We start from the raw sequence: 18,817 nt of genomic DNA on the forward strand, positions 1-18,817 counted from the left end.
CCCAAGGAATGGGCCACTCATGGTAGGGTAGAGGATCCTTGAAGGATCACTATCAGTCCTGTCTCTTATGATGAGGATCACTGATGTCTTTTCTTTTTTGCAGCTATCTCTGTTGCTCACTTAAAGTTGACCCCTGCTGCCAAAGAGAGAGTGTTAGCCTTCAAGAAGCTTAATCCTGAAGTCAGAAGCTTCCAAATCTTTATCCAAGATTCTCAAGAGATATCCTCTGCATCTGCCACAATGTCAAGTAAGTATCCTCATAGAAAATAAGTTTTATGTGAAAGTATTTAATTTAACAAGGGAACTTATCTTGTTTTTGAATGGTGTAGGTGCCGGAAAGTCTGCCAGGTCTGTTAAATCTGCCTCCATGTTTGGGATAAGTGACCTTGCCAATGTCACGTCTTCTAAGAAGAAGAAGGCTCCTGCTGCCAGCCCTTCAGTCTCAGCCCCTAAAGCACCTGCCCGAGGCAAAGGGAAAAAGAGGAAGGCTTCAGATGACCTTCAAGGATTTCCTCTTCTCCGTCAGCAATTCCTTGACTATTTTGATGAGGTTAGGATCACTGCCCCTGTTAATTGTCTTCGACAAGTCCGAGGATCACATGTGTCTGATGTTGCTTTCCTGTTGTCTTCTTTAGAAATTCTCCGAAATGGAGACTTACGTCAATCAGGTTGAGGATCAGGATCGTCAAATTGCTGACCTTCAACAGACGTGTGGGCTGAAGGATCTTAAGATTGCCGATCTTGAGAAGGAGATCCGGGCAGTCAAAGATGAGGCTGTTAAAGCGTTGATCAAGTTTGATTATGAGAAGCATGACATTACCCAAGACGCTAAGGTCTCTGCTGCGGTAACCATGTACAAGATACAACTGCAGATGGCTACGGAGGCTCAGGATCCTTCCTTTGACAGGAGCACATGGGATGTTGAAGGTTGGAAGGCAAGGCTAGCAGAATTGGAAGATGACGATGATGCTGAGGACATCCCAATGCTGGAGGGAGGTGATGCTGGCAAGGATCAAGGTGAAGATGCTGGTGGAGATGGAGCAGCAGAGAAGTAAGCTGCATGATTGGGCGATGATGGATATTGTTGACTAGGCCGGAGCCCAATTTTTTAGGTTTTTTGGTAGTGGTTTGTGGTTGATGGTTTGTGAACAATTATGGTCTGTAATTTCTGAACAGTAGTTTCTTTAGGGTTAAGGATCCTGGATCCTTTGAACAATAGGTAGGATTACACATGGTGGAGGGATCCTCTGTTTGGGGGATGAAGCCGTTGTGATCCTGCCGCCTTTTAATTTCCCTGCAATACTTTTGAACCTATTATCATGGACACCCTTTACCTACCCCAGCGGACGGGCCACGTATTGCTGGTAGAAGCTTTGGGTAGGTAATTTTGACAACTTTTTTGAAAGGGTTAATGATCCTTTGGTTTAATAATATAACTTTTAATCCTTCTGGCTTATCTTGTGTTGTTATCCTTTTTGATTTTCAATTGTTTTGACACATGTTTGTTTGAAAAGTTTGAGCAAATTATGTTTTAGAAATTTAGGATATGATCCTGGATCAAATATCCTATAATCGAAAGTTTCCAAGATAGTTTATTTTAAGGATCATAGGTTCAGTTATCAAGGTCTAAAGGTTATTCAAATGAATAATGAAATTAAAAGTAGTTAAGGATCATACCTGAGGATCCAAGTTAGGATCCTAACCTTTAATCGAAATTACCATAGGTAAAACTTTAATGGATAATAAGGATTAAGGATCCTTAATCGTTTAACTTCGAAAACCTGAAAAAATGGAATATAACTTGGGACTAAGCCAATATAAAAGATAAGTTAGTAACTGGGGACAAGCCCAAAGGATAACTGAGAATGATCCCGGAGGATCACTGGGGACAAGCCCAAAGGATAACTGGGGATGATCCCGGAGGATCACTGGGGACAAGCCCAAAGGATAACTGGTGATGATCCCGGAGGATCACTGGGGACAAGCCCAAAGGATAACTGGGGGCAAGCCCAAAGGATCGTATGTAAACTGGAGTATGGCCCTTTCTGGCAACTATCCAAACTTAGTGACATGAAAATGTCAAAACCTTAGCTAACGTGAAAACGTTAGAAACCTTAGGAACGGATGTATGGTGCGTCCACCATTATACGTAGGATCCCAAGTATAGCCAGTACGATGAGGTCGCCAGCCCCGAAAATGGGTACTGATCCCAAAGACATGAACTATATCAGGATCATCGTGCGCTGCTGGCGGAAACTGGGGATAATCCCAAGGATAACTGGGGTTGGACCCGAGGATCTGTGATGCTTTTGAAGATCTTTGATGATATGCTGGAGATACCTGAACTATCATAACTCAAATGGTTTGTGAGTAGAGGATGAAGGATACATGATCCTTATCCTTAGGCAAAAGGTAAGAAAATGCAATAGTTTTAGGATAAGCATATTACCTGAGTAAGGATCAACGATATCTCCAGGATCCTTCAAGGATATTTCAATGTAAGGATCACATGCAGGAAGGATCATGTTCACATGAAATATTTCTTTAAGTGAACAGCATTCCAGGCTCTTGGTAACAAGTTTCCTTCCATGGTTAGCAACCTGTATGCCCCCTTTCCTGCTTCAGCTTCAATCAAGTAGGGACCTTCCCATTTTGGTGCTAGCTTCCCGTCAGCAGGATTGATGGTGTTTTGAAATGCTTTTCTCAACACCATATCTCCGACTTGGAACTTCCTTATCCTGACATTCTTGTTGTAGGCACCAGCCATCCTTTGTTGGTAGCTTGCCATCCTTATCCTAGCTAGATCCCTGTTTTCCTCAATAGTATCCAAATCCTGAGCTAGGATTGTAGCATTTTCCTCAGGATCACGAGCACTTGTTCTAGCGGTTGGGATCACCATCTCTGTTGGGATCACTGCTTCTGCCCCAAATACTAAAGAGAAAGGTGTTTGGCCAGTGGCATTCTTGGGAGTTGTCCTATCAGCCCATAGCACATAAGGTAACTCCTCTGCCCATTTTCCTTTCTTGGATCCTAGCTTCTTCTTCAGATTGTTGATGATGATCTTGTTGGATGATTCTGCTTGACCATTGGCTTGTGGATGAACTGGTGTTGATGTTATCATCTTGATTCCCCAACTGTCACAAAAGTTAGTGGTTCTCCTTCCAATGAATTGAGAACCATTATCACATATAATTTCAGAGGGGATGCCAAATCTGGTTATAATGTTTCTTTTAATGAAGGATATGACTTCCTTTTCTCTGACTTGAGCGAAGGCTTCAGCTTCTATCCACTTGGAAAAATAGTCAGTCATGGCAAGCATAAATACTTTTCCACCAGGTGCTTTAGGGAGCTTGCCAACTATATCCATTCCCCATCTCATGAATGGCCAAGAGGATGGTATGGGGTGTAGTAATTCAGCTGGTTGGTGAAGGATATTGCTATGTCTTTGGCAAGGATCACATTTCTTAGCATACTCTACAGCATCCCTTTTCATGGTTGGCCAGTAGTATCCTGTTCTAAGGATCCTTGAGAATAATGCCCTGCCCCCAGTGTGGTTTCCACAATCTCCTTCATGGAAATCCTTCAACACCTCTTCAATTTCAGGATCCTCGATACATCTCAAATATGGTCCTGCAAGAGATCGCTTATATAATACATTATTCAGAATTGTGAATTGAGATACCTTAATCCTGAAAGCTCTAGGATTTTCTCCCATCGGGATCTCCCCGTGTTGCAAATATCCCATGATCGGTGAGATCCATGATCCTGAATTAGGTTGGGCTTCTTCACTAGGGATCATTGCAGTATCCTCTTCTATTTCCATGGCCACCTGTTTTTCAATAGCAGGAGCCAGGATATGGATGATAGGGATACTTATATCTTCTGGAATCTTCAAAGATGATCCTAGGTTGGCCAATGCGTCAGCTTCCGTGTTATCCTCCCTTGGTACCTGTGTTAAGCTAAAAGAAACAAAAGAGAGTGCCAATTCTTTGACTATCTCTAAATATTTGGTTAGTTTTCCACCTTTAACAGCATAGGATCCATTAAAGTGATTGGTGATCAATAATGAATCTACATATACTTCGAGATACTTTACCCCCATATCCTTAGCAATTTGTAAGCCAGCAATTAAGGCTTCATACTCAGCCTCATTGTTAGTTGCCTGGAACTCACAAGCTATAGAGTGGGGTATTATGTCCCCCTGTGGCGATTTTAGTAGGATCCCTAGCCCTGTGCCTTTGATGTTTGAGGATCCGTCAGTGTGTAGGATCCAAGGATCCTTGGTCTCATCCAGCTGCTGGACCTCCAATTCTGCTTCCTTTTGTAGATCACTACTGAAATCAGCCACAAAGTCAGCTAGTGCTTGAGATTTAATGGCTGTTCTTGGTTCGTATCTTATATCATGGGCACTAAGCTTCACTGCCCACTTAGCCATTCTCCCTGACATATCCGGTTTCCTGAGGACATTCTTAATTGGAAAATTAGTTTTAACAATAATAGTATGAGTTTCAAAATAATGCCTTAACTTCGTGGATGCCATGATTAATGCAAGGATGAGTTTTTCGAGGTGTGAGTACCTGGATTCGGCATCAAGTAGACTTTTACTTACATAGTAGATAGGATATTGTGTACCTTCGTGATCCTTAACGAGGACAGCACTTACAGCGGTTGAGGATACCGCCAGATATAAGGATAACACATCTCCTTTTTCCGGTTTTGCTAATGCTGGTGCTGAGGACATATACTCTTTTAGGGCTTGTAAAGCATTTTCATGCTTCTCAGTCCATTCGAACTTCTTATTCTTCCTTAGGATATCGTAGAATTCTTTGCACTTTTCTGAGGATTTCGATATGAACCTGTTCAAAGCTGCTATCCTGCCTGTTAGTCTTTGAACATCCTTGGCATTGGCAGGAGACTTGATATTTATTAATGCTTTGATTTGTTCCGGGCTTGCTTCAATGCCCCTCTGGGTTACCATGTATCCTAAGAACTTTCCTGCCTTAACACCAAAATGGCATTTTGAAGGATTAAGTTTCATGTTGTAACTATCAAGGATATCGAATGCTTCTTCCATGTCCCTTAGGTGATCCTCAGCTTTCTTTGACTTGACCACCATATCATCTATGTACACCTCCATAGTTTTTCCAATTTGATCTTTGAACATCATATTTACCAGCCTTTGATAGGTTGCACCTGCATTTCTTAGTCCAAAAGGCATGGCAATATAACAATATAAACCGGTTGGGGTCATAAAGGCTGTATCCTCTTGGTCAGATGGTTCCATCTGGATTTGTTGGAATCCGGATGATGCATCCATAAAAGTTAACAGTTCATGCCCCGCTGTTGCATCCACCATGGAGTCAATGTGGGGTAATGGGAAAGGATCCTTGGGACATGCCTTATTCAAATCAGTGAAATCGACACATACCCTCCACTTTCCGTTTTTCTTTTGGACAACAACCACATTGGCTAACCATTTAGGATACTTTACCTCTCTGATCATACCTGCTCGAAGTAGTCTCTCTACTTCTTCTTGGATAATGGCATTCCTTTCTGGTGCAAACTTCCTCCTTTTTTGATGGATTGGCTTGATAGACCTGTCAATGCCAAGTTTGTGAGTAATAATATCCTTAGATATACCTGTCATATCTTCATGTTTCCAAGCAAAGGTAGATTTTCTTCTTTTGAGGAAGGATATCATGTCTTCTTTCATCTTGCCAAGGATCCCTGATCCGATATAGATTTTTGATTCAGGATCACTAGGGTCCAAGAGGATTTCATCTACATCTTGTTCCCTTGCCTCCAAGACGTTCCTCGGAGGATACTGTAATTGCTATTGCTCCCTTGGCTTCGAGGTTGGCTTCATGGATGAGGTATAGCAATCCTTAGCTTCTTGCTGGTCACTGTCGATCTTGATTATCCCCCATGGGCTAGGGAGCTTCACACATTGATGGTAGGTAGATGGAACTGCTTTCATGTCATGTATCCAAGGCCTGCCAAGGATAACGTTGCAACAAGATAAACAGTCAATAACACAAAATTTTTGGTAATTATGTAATCCTTCCACGTAGATTGGGAGTTTGATGTCCCCCAGAGTTTTCTTCGTTTCTCCACTGAATCCTACAAGCACGGAGGATCTTGGTGTGATGTCTGATTCTGGGATTCCCATCTTCTTCAAGACATCAAGCTGGATTATGTTCACTGAGCTCCCTCCATCGATAAGGATCCTGCGGACAAAATGGTTAGAGATAAAGAGAGTGATAACTAAACTATCATGATGAGGATCCTGGATGTTGATGCGATCATCCTCATCAAATGTTATCATCTTTCCTTCTGAGACGCTTGAGGTTCTAATAGGCCTTTCTCCATTATCCATTTTTGATTCTTTTGCATGTCTTTTGGCCGCTGAGAAGGATGTTCCACAAATGTCTGATCCTCCGGATATGAAGTTAATCACTTGTGCATTTGCCGGAGGTGCTGGAGCCTTTTCAGGGATCCTTTCAGGATCCTGGGTCCTTTGCTTTTTTCTTCCCAACAATTCCTTTAGATGCCCCTTGCTTAGCAGGTATCCAATTTCTTTTCTTAAGGCTATGCAATCTTCAGTTAGATGGCCGAAATCCTCATGGTATGCACACCATTTGGACTTGTCTTTAGTCCCGGATGGTTTATCATTCTTCCTGGGCCACCTAGCCTTTTCACCTAGATTCTGCATTGCAAGGATTAGTTCATGATTATCAACGGAAAAACAATATTCTGAGATTGGAGGATATTCTTCATCATCCCCTTCTTGGTCGACAGCATGCACATTCTTGTTCTCGTTTCTATGGTAGGATTTGAATTTGTTGTTTTTGAAGGAGGATCCTTGCTTATCTTGTTTTGAGGATCCTACTTGTCTCTCCTGGATCCTCTTATCATCCTCTAGCCGGATAAACCTGAGTGCTCGAGTTCTTACTTCATCTAAATTCCTGCAAGGTGTCATAACAAGATCATCATAGAACAATGAATCCTTAAGAAGTCCCATTTTGAAGGCTTCAACAGCCGTAGCCATATCCAAGTTGGGAATATCCAAGGATTCTTTACTAAATTTAGTTATATAATCCCTTAATGATTCATTATTATTTTGAGTTATCCTGTACAAATCACTAGTTAATTTTTCAAATTTTCTACTACAAGAGAATTGGTTATTGAATAAATTAACTAAATTAGCAAATGAAGTAATAGAGTAAGGGGGAAGACTTAGCAGCCATTTAAGGGCTGATCCAGTAAGAGTAGATCCAAATCCTTTGCATAGGCATGCTTCCTTCAATTTTTCTGGGATAGGATTGATCTCCATCCTTTCCCTGTATTGTGCTATATGTTCCTCTGGATCCGTTGTGCCGTCATACAACTTCATGGTAGGGATATGGAACCTTTTGGGTACCTCTGCATCACAGATTGGTGGTGCAAAGCGAGATACCTTGTGGCTCCCATCTGCAATCTCTGGGATAGGCTTGACTACCCCTGGAACACTTGAGATCATGTCCTTTAGTTTCTGTAGTTCCCTGGCCATAACATGATTGGTACCTGTATCCTGCATGAATCCATGGTTAGTGGTAGGATAATTATTTAAAGTGTTACCTCCCATTGGGTTCAAGTTAGGGAATCCATATTGCTGGGATTCTGGAGCAACGGAGGGACCAGTGGAAGCAATGGTCTGCATTGGAATGAAGTCCCCTTGATGGACATCTAGACTCCCTGTTTGCAAGCTTTTTAGGGATCCTGGCATCTGTAAGGATCCTGGTATCTGGGATGATCCTGGAACGAAGGAGGATCCTTGAACCTGGGATGATCCTGGAACGAAGGAGGATCCTTGAACCTGGGATGATCCTGGAACAAAGGAGGATCCTCGAACCTGGGATGATCCTGGAACAAAGGAGGATCCTTGGCCCTGGAACGATCCTGGAATAAAGTAGGATCCTTGAAACTGCTGTGCCCCCGGATAGGCTTCCGGATTCATGAAGGATCCCACATACTGAGGATAGGATCCTGCTGGCTGAAAATACGAGCCCGATGTCTGAGTCATTGCTGCTGACTTGAGATGTAATCCTCTCGTCTCCCCTGTGATCTGTACGTCTGGGATCCCTGATGGCTGAGAGGTGACCATTGGAGTCTCAAAACTCAAGGATTTTGGCATCAGTGGGGAATGATCCTCTGCCGCTTTCTTTTGTCTTTTGAGATCTCCAATCTCCCTGAGGATCCTGTCATTAGTTTCATCCTGCCGCTGCATACGATCCTTCATCTGCAAAATTAAAGCAAACACATCACTAGTACTGGGAGTAGAAGAATTTATAGCAGAAGAAAATGGAGGTTTAGAGAAAGAAGGGGTTGGTCTCTTCTCAGCATTTCTCTGGGATCCTGCCGGTGGAGGAGGTAGAGTGGTTTGTGCTGAGGTGACTGCAGACATCGCCGTGGAAGTGTTCTTCAATGATGAAGCCATGTAACTCTTTGAAATGATTTTGAACAAAAGATTTTCTTTATGAATGAAGCACCAATTGCCCCACGGTGGGCGCCAAACTGTTTTGGTCAAAAATCACACAAGGATAATGTAACCAAACTTTATGTAAACGGGGTATGATGCTTGGTTAGCTATGAAAGTAAAGGATCACTTCCGTGATAAAGATACAAAGACACAGTGATTTATACGAGGAAAAAGCCCTTGATCAATGTATGATCTCCGGCATAAAAAACCTCGGGTGATGGCAACTACCGATCACCAACTTCAATATAACAAAAATGTAGTTACAACTTCGGATGATAATGAGCTGAGTACAAGGATCACTGAGTGTCTAAGTGTTGAGAGTTGTGTCGTATGTTGTGTGTGTTCTTCCGAATGAGGAAGATGGGTATTTATACATGTGTAGGTAACTTATTTTAGGTAGATAGACCACTAATCAGCTCATTACCCCTTTAGAAATAAAGACAATCTAGCCTAAATTGTTGCCCTTAGAACAAGCCATGTTTCCATATCCGGCACAACGTTCATCTTCAATTCAGCTCTTGCCATATTTGTAAAAGCGCGTCCCTGGATCATGATATGTAGGGCATATCCTGCTAGATATTCCTGCAAAATAATATTGTAGTAATCGAAAATGACCGTTAGTATAAGGATCACCATATCGTCCCATGATCCTGATCCGGAAGTCTGGCTGAGGATCACTATCTGCCAAAGAAACAAGGATCACTTGTCAGGATCACGTATAAGGATCATTTATAGTAAAATCCAGCCCCAACAAGTATTATTATTATTAGACACGTTACCAGTCGGAGGATTCTACCCATATCCTGAAGCATATCCTGAGCTCCTCACGGTTGACATTCTAACCGAGGAGGGTATTTCAGGAGTATGATTCTGAGGAAGGCTGGGCACAATATTCCCCCTATTATCCTCAGTATACACAGCTGAACTAAAGTTCAAAGTTCTAGGCTGTAGTGGAGTGACGATATCCTCGGCAGATCTGCTCGAGCCGGACTTCAGGAGTTGTATTTCCCTCAACAGCATCTGGTTTGTTTCCTGTTGCTGCCTCATTTGTTCCTGCACACTTCCAAATAAGGTTAGAATTTCATCATTAGAAGCCAAAATCAGAGCAGATCCTTGAACATTCCAAGTTGGGATAATATCCTGAGGCTGTGAAGAAGTTTGCATCCTTGGAGGAGGTGGTGGAAGCACCGGACCAGTAGTAGCAGAAGTCATAGCAGACACAGTAGAAGAGCTCATGCTTGATCTTGAGGCCATTGAAGATAATGTGGCAAAAAGTTTTGAAAACAGAAAACCGATTAATGATTTCACAAAGATTTTTAGTAAAGATAGCACCACTTGCCCCACGGTGGGCGCCAAATTTTTTTGGTCAAAAATTACCGAAGCAATTAAGTGATCAAATTAGTTAAGTGAGGTAGTGTGCTAAAAAGTGTGTTGAAAATATGCTAGTTATGTTGTTTGGAAAAACAGTGTTCAGGATACGGCTCAGGATATTGAGCTCTATCTGTGATCAAACAATGAGCAAAAAGTAAAGGGGGTTGACACGAGATGTACGAGGAAAGCCCTTGATCAATCTAGATCGTCGGCACAAAACCTCGGGAGCTGACAATCGCAGCTGCCTAGTTCTTCTTATTGCTTCAAACTTCAGGATACAGTGCAGTATATTGACCAGATCGCTAAGTGTTACAACGATTTGTGTAAGAGTGCAAGTTGCGAGAGAACAAGTCTGTAAGTGTAGTGAGTGTAGCTGTGATGTCCTATTCGATCTGGTATAACCATCTATTTATAGTAACGAAATAGAAACTAGAATTCCTATAAACATGGAATGCTCCTAATATTCCATTATGAACGTTGTAGACCGAGTAATGCGGCTTCAACGGCTTCATGTGAACGACTTGGACCGAGTCTCCCGTAGAAATGGTCTTCATGAACGTTGGGTAACTAGACGCGTACTCTTGCACATAACCTGTTAGTAATCCTGAGGATACCATTCAGGATGTTACCAATATCCTAAATGAGCATCCCGGATACGAGCAGATATCATATAATCAAGATATAAATCAAGATATTTCCCAGGATATGGGCTCAGAATTTTACCCATAACAATTAGCAGGATCCTCAAAACAAGAGAAGCAAGGATCCGTTCAAGAACAACAAGTTCAGATCCTATAACAGATCTGATAACCAGAACGTGCATGCTGTTGATCAAGAAGAGGATGATGAGGATTATCCTCCAATTTCTGAATATTGTTTTTCTGTTGATAACAATGAACTAATCCTTGCGATGTAGAATTTAGGTGATAAAGCTAGATGGCCCAGGAAAAATGACAGACCAGCTGCAACCAAAGATAAATCAAAGTGGTGTGCATACCATGAAGATTTTGGGCATCTCACAGAAGAATGCATTGCACTGAGAAAAGAAATTGGATACTTGTTGAGCAGGGGGCACCTAAAAGAATTATTGGGTAGAAAAAAGTCAAGGACTCAGGATCCTGAACGGATCCCTGAGAAAGCTCCAGCCCCTCCAGCAGATGCACAAGTAATAAACTTTATTTCGGGAGGATCAGACATTTGTGGCACATCCTTCTCAGCAGCTAAAAGGCATGCAAAGGAAACCAAAATGGATAATGGAGAAAGACCCATTCGAAGATCAAGTGTCTCCGAAGGAAAAGTCATAACCTTTGATGAGGATGATCGTGTTGATATCCAGGATCCTCATCACGATGGTTTAGTTATCACTCTTTTCATTTCTAACCATTTTGTCCGCAGGATCCTTATAGACGGAGGAAGTTCTGTCGGATCAGGGATCCTTGGCAAAATGAAAGAAGACCTCATATCCTTCCTCAAAAGGAGGAAAACTACCTTTGCATGGAAACATGAGGATATGACAGGTATATCTAAAGATATTATCACTCATAAACTTGGCATTTGTCACACCCTGGCTTTGCGGAAGCGTGGTTAATTTGGTGTGACTTCTTAATACCATAGCTTAACCATAACAAGCTATATGAATAAAAACCATGCAAGATCATCCATTTAATTTAGTTTTAAAAACCAAATACAACAACATTGTATCAACGGAAACACACCCTAACGACATAAACATTGTTCAACAAAAACAAACATCAACATGACATAAACATAGTTTAAGGACTGTGACTTGTCCAGGAAAGAGTCACATTCCCTAAACCCGGATGACCTCGTAACTAGTGCAGCGGGAAAACGTGTCATACCGCGCCAGATCCTTTAATTCCCTGAAATACATGTAAGTTGAAAAATCAACAATAATGTTGAGCGAGTTCATGTGTAAGTGAGTAAATAAACCTTTGTAAGTATAAAAATCCTGGTATGTAGCAAATAAGGGAATTGAGATCACCAATGGTTTGCAAGGCCATTGATATGTGTGAAGTGCAAGTAGGGAGACTCAAACCTAGCGGATTTATGCGTCGGGCACAAAGTCACCCCGAGGTCCGTTTCTAGTTTGGCCTGGGGCTGGGCTCGCAACACCCAGATAGATCTACCGCTCCTGTCCCTCGGTCCTACCATGAGGACTAATGGCCTCATGTTGCTCCTATCCACTCACATGATCTAAGTAGTAAACCTCCTTACCCTAACCATACCATGTATAAAGTACTTGTAATCATAGTAACATGTATTTCACCCCCGCAGTTTATAAAACTGAAAACAGTTAAGAGAAAAGGGGGACATGAACTCACAGTGGGGCGTCTCTACCAAGTATGTCTCCTGCTCAAGCAGCTGTGTGACGACCTACACATACTAATTCTATTAGACGGACGGCCGTGCCTTAGCTTTATGGTTTAAGGTTTTGGGAAATAGTTAGACAACTATTTCGTGTTTACTTTCTGTATATACTTGGTAATCATTTTCCTTCCCAAGGATGGGGGATTTAATACATGTGTGTTCGAAATATATTATTAAGTCTCACTTAAAATATATTTTATTCCTAACTCCAAAATATAATTATTTTTCTCAAAAATATTATATTTTAACACATATGATTTTTCCAAAATAATACTTTGTCAAAATTACGCGTCCAGTCATATTTTCTTAATGATGCGTAAGTTACGTTTTAACGATCGAGTGGTAATAATAATTACCGGTGTAACTTATATATTTATCGTGAAAGCGTTCGTATTATTTTGGATTCGTTAACATTCGATAATATTATTTTACCCTAAAAATAATATTTATGTATCTTCACGAATAATGACAAGTGACGTTGTGAAAAATATATTTACCAAATATATATTTATCACGTTCAATTTTGTGAAAATCCCACCTCCGATATTTTATAAATAAAGTCGTGGCGAAACTTATATTTTGAAAACAAGTCGACAAGTATTTCTAACACTTATAGTGAAAATAAGTCGACAAGTGTTAGGTTTTTGGAAAAATTTCGCCAGAGTTTCCTCTGTAACTGGAGGTGGCCACGCTTTCAAGCGTATCATTTTCTTTTATAAATCAAATCAACCATTTTCTTGTTTAACCAAAACAATATTCAAAACAACAAACTAGTCAATAAACATGTAAATCGCAAAAATTACATGAACTTGTGATTTACTCAAAAATATGAAGTAAATCCCATTATATTTAGTGGATCTTTATATATAGCAATCCGATTTCGTAAAAAACCTCGTTTTTAGAAAAATTCCGTCTTTACAACTTCTCGTCAACTTTTACAAAAATAGTTATTTTGTCGAAACTTTGTGTTACATATGTGTTTACACACTCGTGTGTTCTAAAAATCATTCTTGTTCATGTAAGATCCATTTTTAGAAAATATGATTTCTTTGATACTTGGTTCCTTGAAAATACCGCTTGTAGATCTGTAGATCTACTAGTTTTAAACACTATTTCGTAAGTAAAATCATTTTTACACAAGTTCATGATTTGTATGTGGTAGAGTTTCGTCACTTAACCCTTGTTACATCCAAAACAACTCTATGTCATGATCCATGATCATGACCAATCCGGGTTAAACGATGATCCGAGCTACCACAACATAGATCGGGTCCAAATAACTACACAAATCAAATACTACAAGATTTACACAACAAACAAGCTTTTAACCATCTTTACTTGCATTTTTAGTAGACTTTTACACTTCATCTTGTATGTTCATGACTTTTAACCGTTACAAATCATTTTAACCATCTTAAAATAGTTCGAGAATGTGATTATAGTGACTTACTACTAGCTCGAGGCTAGGGAAGAATCTAGACGCAAAATGAGAGGATAAAAGCAACGAGAAGAGGTCCTTCGCCTTCCGAATGCACCAAGCCTCCTTATACGTGATCCTTAACGCTTGAATGAACTTGGAATGTGATGATCAAACTCGGCAAAATTGATGGTTGCAAGAGGGTGTTCAGCCGTGGGTTATTTAGAGAGAGAGAGAGAGAGAGTTGTTTTGTTGTGAAATATGAAGTGAATGATCATGTATGTAAACCCTTGTTCTTATAGGCAAAGATAAGATCATGGTCCATTGGATTTTATGCTCTCTTGATACTAAACAAGGAGATTAAAATAATAATTTGAAGGACAAGGTGTGTCCCCCTCTTGGGGACGGTTGGTTGGGGGGGGGGGTTTCTAGTTCAAATCCAACCAAACACTAAGTATGTAGTTAGGTTAATCTAGTTAGTTTAGGGATTAACCCGATTGGTAGTGTGTTGTGCATCACAGTGGGTGTTAGGGTATTCAGGGACCCTAACTGGCTCAGAAAAAGGTAAATAATGTAAATGCCAATATTTTCATGTCCCGGGTAAAGTCCGGTTGTTCGGTTGGATAGTAATCCGTTAAAGCGCTTAACAAAGCTTTAAAGTGTCGTTAATATTAATTTTAGTGACACAACTTATTCCCGACACTTTGGAAAGTGTCTAGTAATATTTTTCTCATGTTTTGGCACTTTATTAGTTAGCTAAAAGTTGAATTGTTAATTAAAGTGCTGAATTTTGTACTTAGAGTACGTTTTTGGCACATCCGATCACTGTAACTTATTCCTAGAGACGCAGTTCTACAATCCTTGTATCCCTACACTCACTATTGGTGTAGAACTATCTTGGGCTCATACCGGCCTTAGAGGCAGTATCTGCCTGATGCTGGCTTTATCAGCATGTTCAATAGTTATCCGTTCATAGTGCTACTGTGCTTTTGTGCATCATGTTTGTCACTAAGGTTCAGCATGTAAATAATGTAGTGACAGTAAATAGAGTATGATGCAAGTATGTACATGTATCAACATTCAAGTAGCAGTTTATCCACAATTTTAGGTAAGCACAGTAATTAAGCAGTAATTAATTATTAATTAAGTCGTACGGATACCTGGTTTAGTGAGGGTTGTCACATTCTCCCCCCGTTAGAAAAATTTCGTCCCGAAATTTTAAGTTCTGCTTCTAGATGCAGGGTTTTTGGGGAATAAGTGGGGGTATTTCTCTTTCATCCGGTCCTCACGCTCCCAGGTGTATTCAGGACCATGTCTGGCATTCCAACGAACCTTGACGAGCTTGACACTGCTCTGGCGGGTCTTGTTCACTTTCCAATCCGTAACCTCAACGGGTTCTTCAACGAAGTGGAGCGTGTCGTCAACATGAATATCGTCGGTAGGAATGACAACGGTATCTTGCGTTGGACTCTTCCTCAAATTGGATACGTGAAATGTATCGTGAACACCATTTAGTTCAGCAGGTAAGTCCAGCTTGTATGCTACTAGTCCAATCCTCTCCAAAATTCTGAACGGACCAATATACCGCGGATTCAACTTTCCACGCTTTCCGAAGCGTGCCACACCCTTCCAGGGTGATACCTTCAACAAAACCATGTCACCTACCTCAAACTCTAGAGGTTTCCTATTACGATCCGCGTAAGCTTTCTGACGGTCACGAGCCGCACTAATGCGATCTCGGATCTGTGCAATCTTATCTGTGGTTTCCTGGACCACATCAGGACCAACCAACTGTTTGTCACCTGAGTCAGACCAACAAAGCGGTGACCTGCACTTGCGTCCATATAAAGCTTCAAATGGCGCGGCACCAATACTAGTGTGGTAGCTGTTGTTGTATGAAAATTCAACCAAAGGTAAATGCTTATCCCAGCTACCACCCAAATCCATAACACATGCTCTCAGCATATCTTCCAAAGTCTGTATCGTCCGTTCGCTTTGACCGTCGGTCTGCGGGTGAAACGCGGTGCTCATATTCAGTTGCGAGCCAAAAGCTTCTTTGAAGGATTTCCAAATCCTTGATACGAACCTTCTGTCTCTATCAGAGATGATTGAGAGAGGTACTCCATGGCGTGTAACAATCTCTCTCATGTAAATTTCGGCCAACTTGCTCGTATTATCCTTTTCTCTGATAGGTAAGAAGTGCGCTGACTTCGTTAATCGATCCACTATTACCCAAATAGTGTCATGGCCTTTTGGCGTTCTCGGCAGCTTTGTAACAAAATCCATGGAGATTTGTTCCCATTTCCACTTGGGAATTTCCGGTTGTTGCAGAAGTCCCGAAGGCTTCTGGTATTCCGCTTTAACCTTAGCGCATGTTAGACACTTGCTCACATAAACAGCAACATCGCCTTTCATCCTAGGCCACCAATAATAATCTTTAAGGTCTTGGTACATCTTATCCGCTCCAGGGTGGATAGAGTACCGCGATTTGTGAGCTTCATCGAAAATAACCTTCCTTAAACCTCCAAACAAAGGAACCCAAATCCTTTTCTCAAAACATAACGTTCCTTCCTCGTTTGGCACTAATTGCTTCTCCATCCCACGGAGATATTCCTCTTCAAGGTTTCTTTCCTTAAGAGCTTCTTTTTGCGCGGCACGAATGCGCAAGGAAAGATCGGTTTGGATAATCATCTCTAAAGCCCTAACCCTTATGGGCTTGATCCTCTCCTTTCGACTTAGGGCATCGGTGACCACATTCGCCTTCCCTGGATGATACTTTATCTCGCAGTCGTAATCATTCAACAACTCAACCCATCGTCTTTGTCTCATATTTAGCTCCTTCTGGTTGAATATGTGTTGTAGGCTCTTATGATCTGTGAAGATTGTACACTTCGTACCATATAGGTAGTGCCTCCAGATCTTTAAAGCAAAAACCACTGAGCCAAGTTCCAAGTCATGTGTGGTATAGTTCTTTTCGTGCATTTTCAATTGACGCGATGCGTAAGCAATAACCTTTTGGCGTTGCATCAACACGCAACCCAAACCTTGGCATGAGGCATCACAGTATACCACGAAATCATCTGTACCTTCTGGTAGTGCTAAGATTGGCGCATTACAGAGCTTATCTTTCAATATCTGGAATGCTTCTTCCTGTTTGATTCCCTAATCAAACTTCTTTTCTTTCTGCGTGAGGAGCGTCAATGGTTGAGCGATTTTTGAAAAATCCTCAATGAATCTCCGATAATAGCCAGCCAAACCCAAGAATTGTCGAATCTCGGTTGGCGTCTTTGGCGCTTCCCAATTCTTAATTGCTTCGATCTTGGTTGGATCCACGTGGATTCCATCTCCATTCACCACGTGCCCAAGAAATTGTACTTCTCATAGCCAAAACTCGCACTTCGAGAACTTGGTATACAGCTGTTCCTTCTTCAGCAACTCCAAAATGGCTCTTAAATGCTGTTCGTGCTCAGCCTTCGTCTTTGAATAAATCAAGATATCATCGATGAACACTATCACGAACTTATCCAAGTATGGCTTGCAAACTCTGTTCATCAAATCCATGAACACTGCAGGTGCGTTTGTTAACCTAAACGGCATAATTAGGAACTCGTAGTGTCCATAACGAGTTCTGAAGGCTGTCTTTGGGATACTCTCCTCCTGTATCCTTAACTGATGGTATCCAGATCGAAGGTCGATCTTTAAATAAAAGCTTGAACCTTGCAGTTGGTCGAATAAATCATCGATCCTTGGCAGAGGGTATCTATTCTTGATCGTCAGCTTGTTCAACTCCCGGTAGTCAATACACATTCGAAAACTACCGTCCTTCTTCTTGACAAACAAAACTGGAGCTCCCCAAGGCGAGAAGCTTGGTCGGATAAATCCCTTGTCTAACAACTCTTGAAGTTGTGTCGACAGTTCTTGCATCTCAGACGGAGCAAGTCTATAGGGTGCCTTAGCCACAGGTGTGGCGCCTGGAACTAAGTCGATGTGAAACTCAACTTACCTCAGAGGCGGCAATCCATGTAAGTCCTCTGGGAAGACTTCTGGATATTCCCTCACGACAGGGATGTCTTCGATCTTTGGTTCTGCAGCTTTCTTATCTACAATGTGCGCCAGGAAGGCAGCACATCCCTTCTGCAAACACTTTCGCGCTTTCAGACAACTGATAATTCTTAACGGCGTATCACGCTTCTCTCCGTGAACCACGATTGTATCACCATCTTCGATTGGGATACGAACGACCTTTTCGTGACAAACTATCTCTGCCTTGTTGCCTGATAACCAATCCATTCCTACTACCACGTCGAAGCTTCCCAACTGGACTGGTAGTAGATCCAGAGCAAACTCACGCTCTCCCAATTCGATCACACAACCTCTGACAACTTCATGGGCTTCTACTAACTTTCCATTAGCCAATTCGATTGAGTACGGAATATCTAACTTACTACCGGCTAAACCAAGCATATTCTTAAACTCTAATGACACGAAGCTATAATCGGCGCCAGTATCAAATAAAACGGATGCATAGCGTTGGTTTACAGGGAACGTACCAGTAACAACATTGGGATCCTGGCGCGCCTCCCTCGCTTCGATATTGAACACTCTTCCCCAGGCCTGGTTCAACTCTGGGCAGTTCCTCTTGTAGTGCCCAAGATCACCACAGTTGAAGCATCCGGGTCTTTACCCGTTTCCACCAGCTTGATTATTCCTCTGATTGCGATTCACAACGCCCGCTTGATTAGCATTGTTGACTCTATTCCCATTACCTCCATTGTTTCCTTGTGGGCGATTTCCATTCCCGCCCCGGTTATTATTTCTGTTTCCGAATCCTCCCTGGCCTCCCTGGCCAACAATGGCCCAACAAGAATCCTTCAAGTGGCCAGGTTTCCCACAAGCTTCGCATACTTTCACAGTACAATGGCCAGAGTGGTGTCGTTGGCAGGTATTACACTTGGGCTGGGTGCCCATATATCCTTTTCCTTTCTTTCCACTACCAGCTGTAACCTGAGCTGGCATGCTTGTTTCTCCTCTCTTAACCACCCCGCTGGTGCCTTGTTTGAAGTTCGAGAACTTCCGCTTGTTACCTTCTGATGACTCGACGTGAGTCTCTTTCTTCTTTGCCT

The sequence above is a fragment of the Helianthus annuus genome, chromosome 16 (genome assembly GCF_002127325.2).
Source record: "Helianthus annuus cultivar XRQ/B chromosome 16, HanXRQr2.0-SUNRISE, whole genome shotgun sequence".
Lineage (NCBI taxonomy): Eukaryota > Viridiplantae > Streptophyta > Magnoliopsida > Asterales > Asteraceae > Helianthus > Helianthus annuus.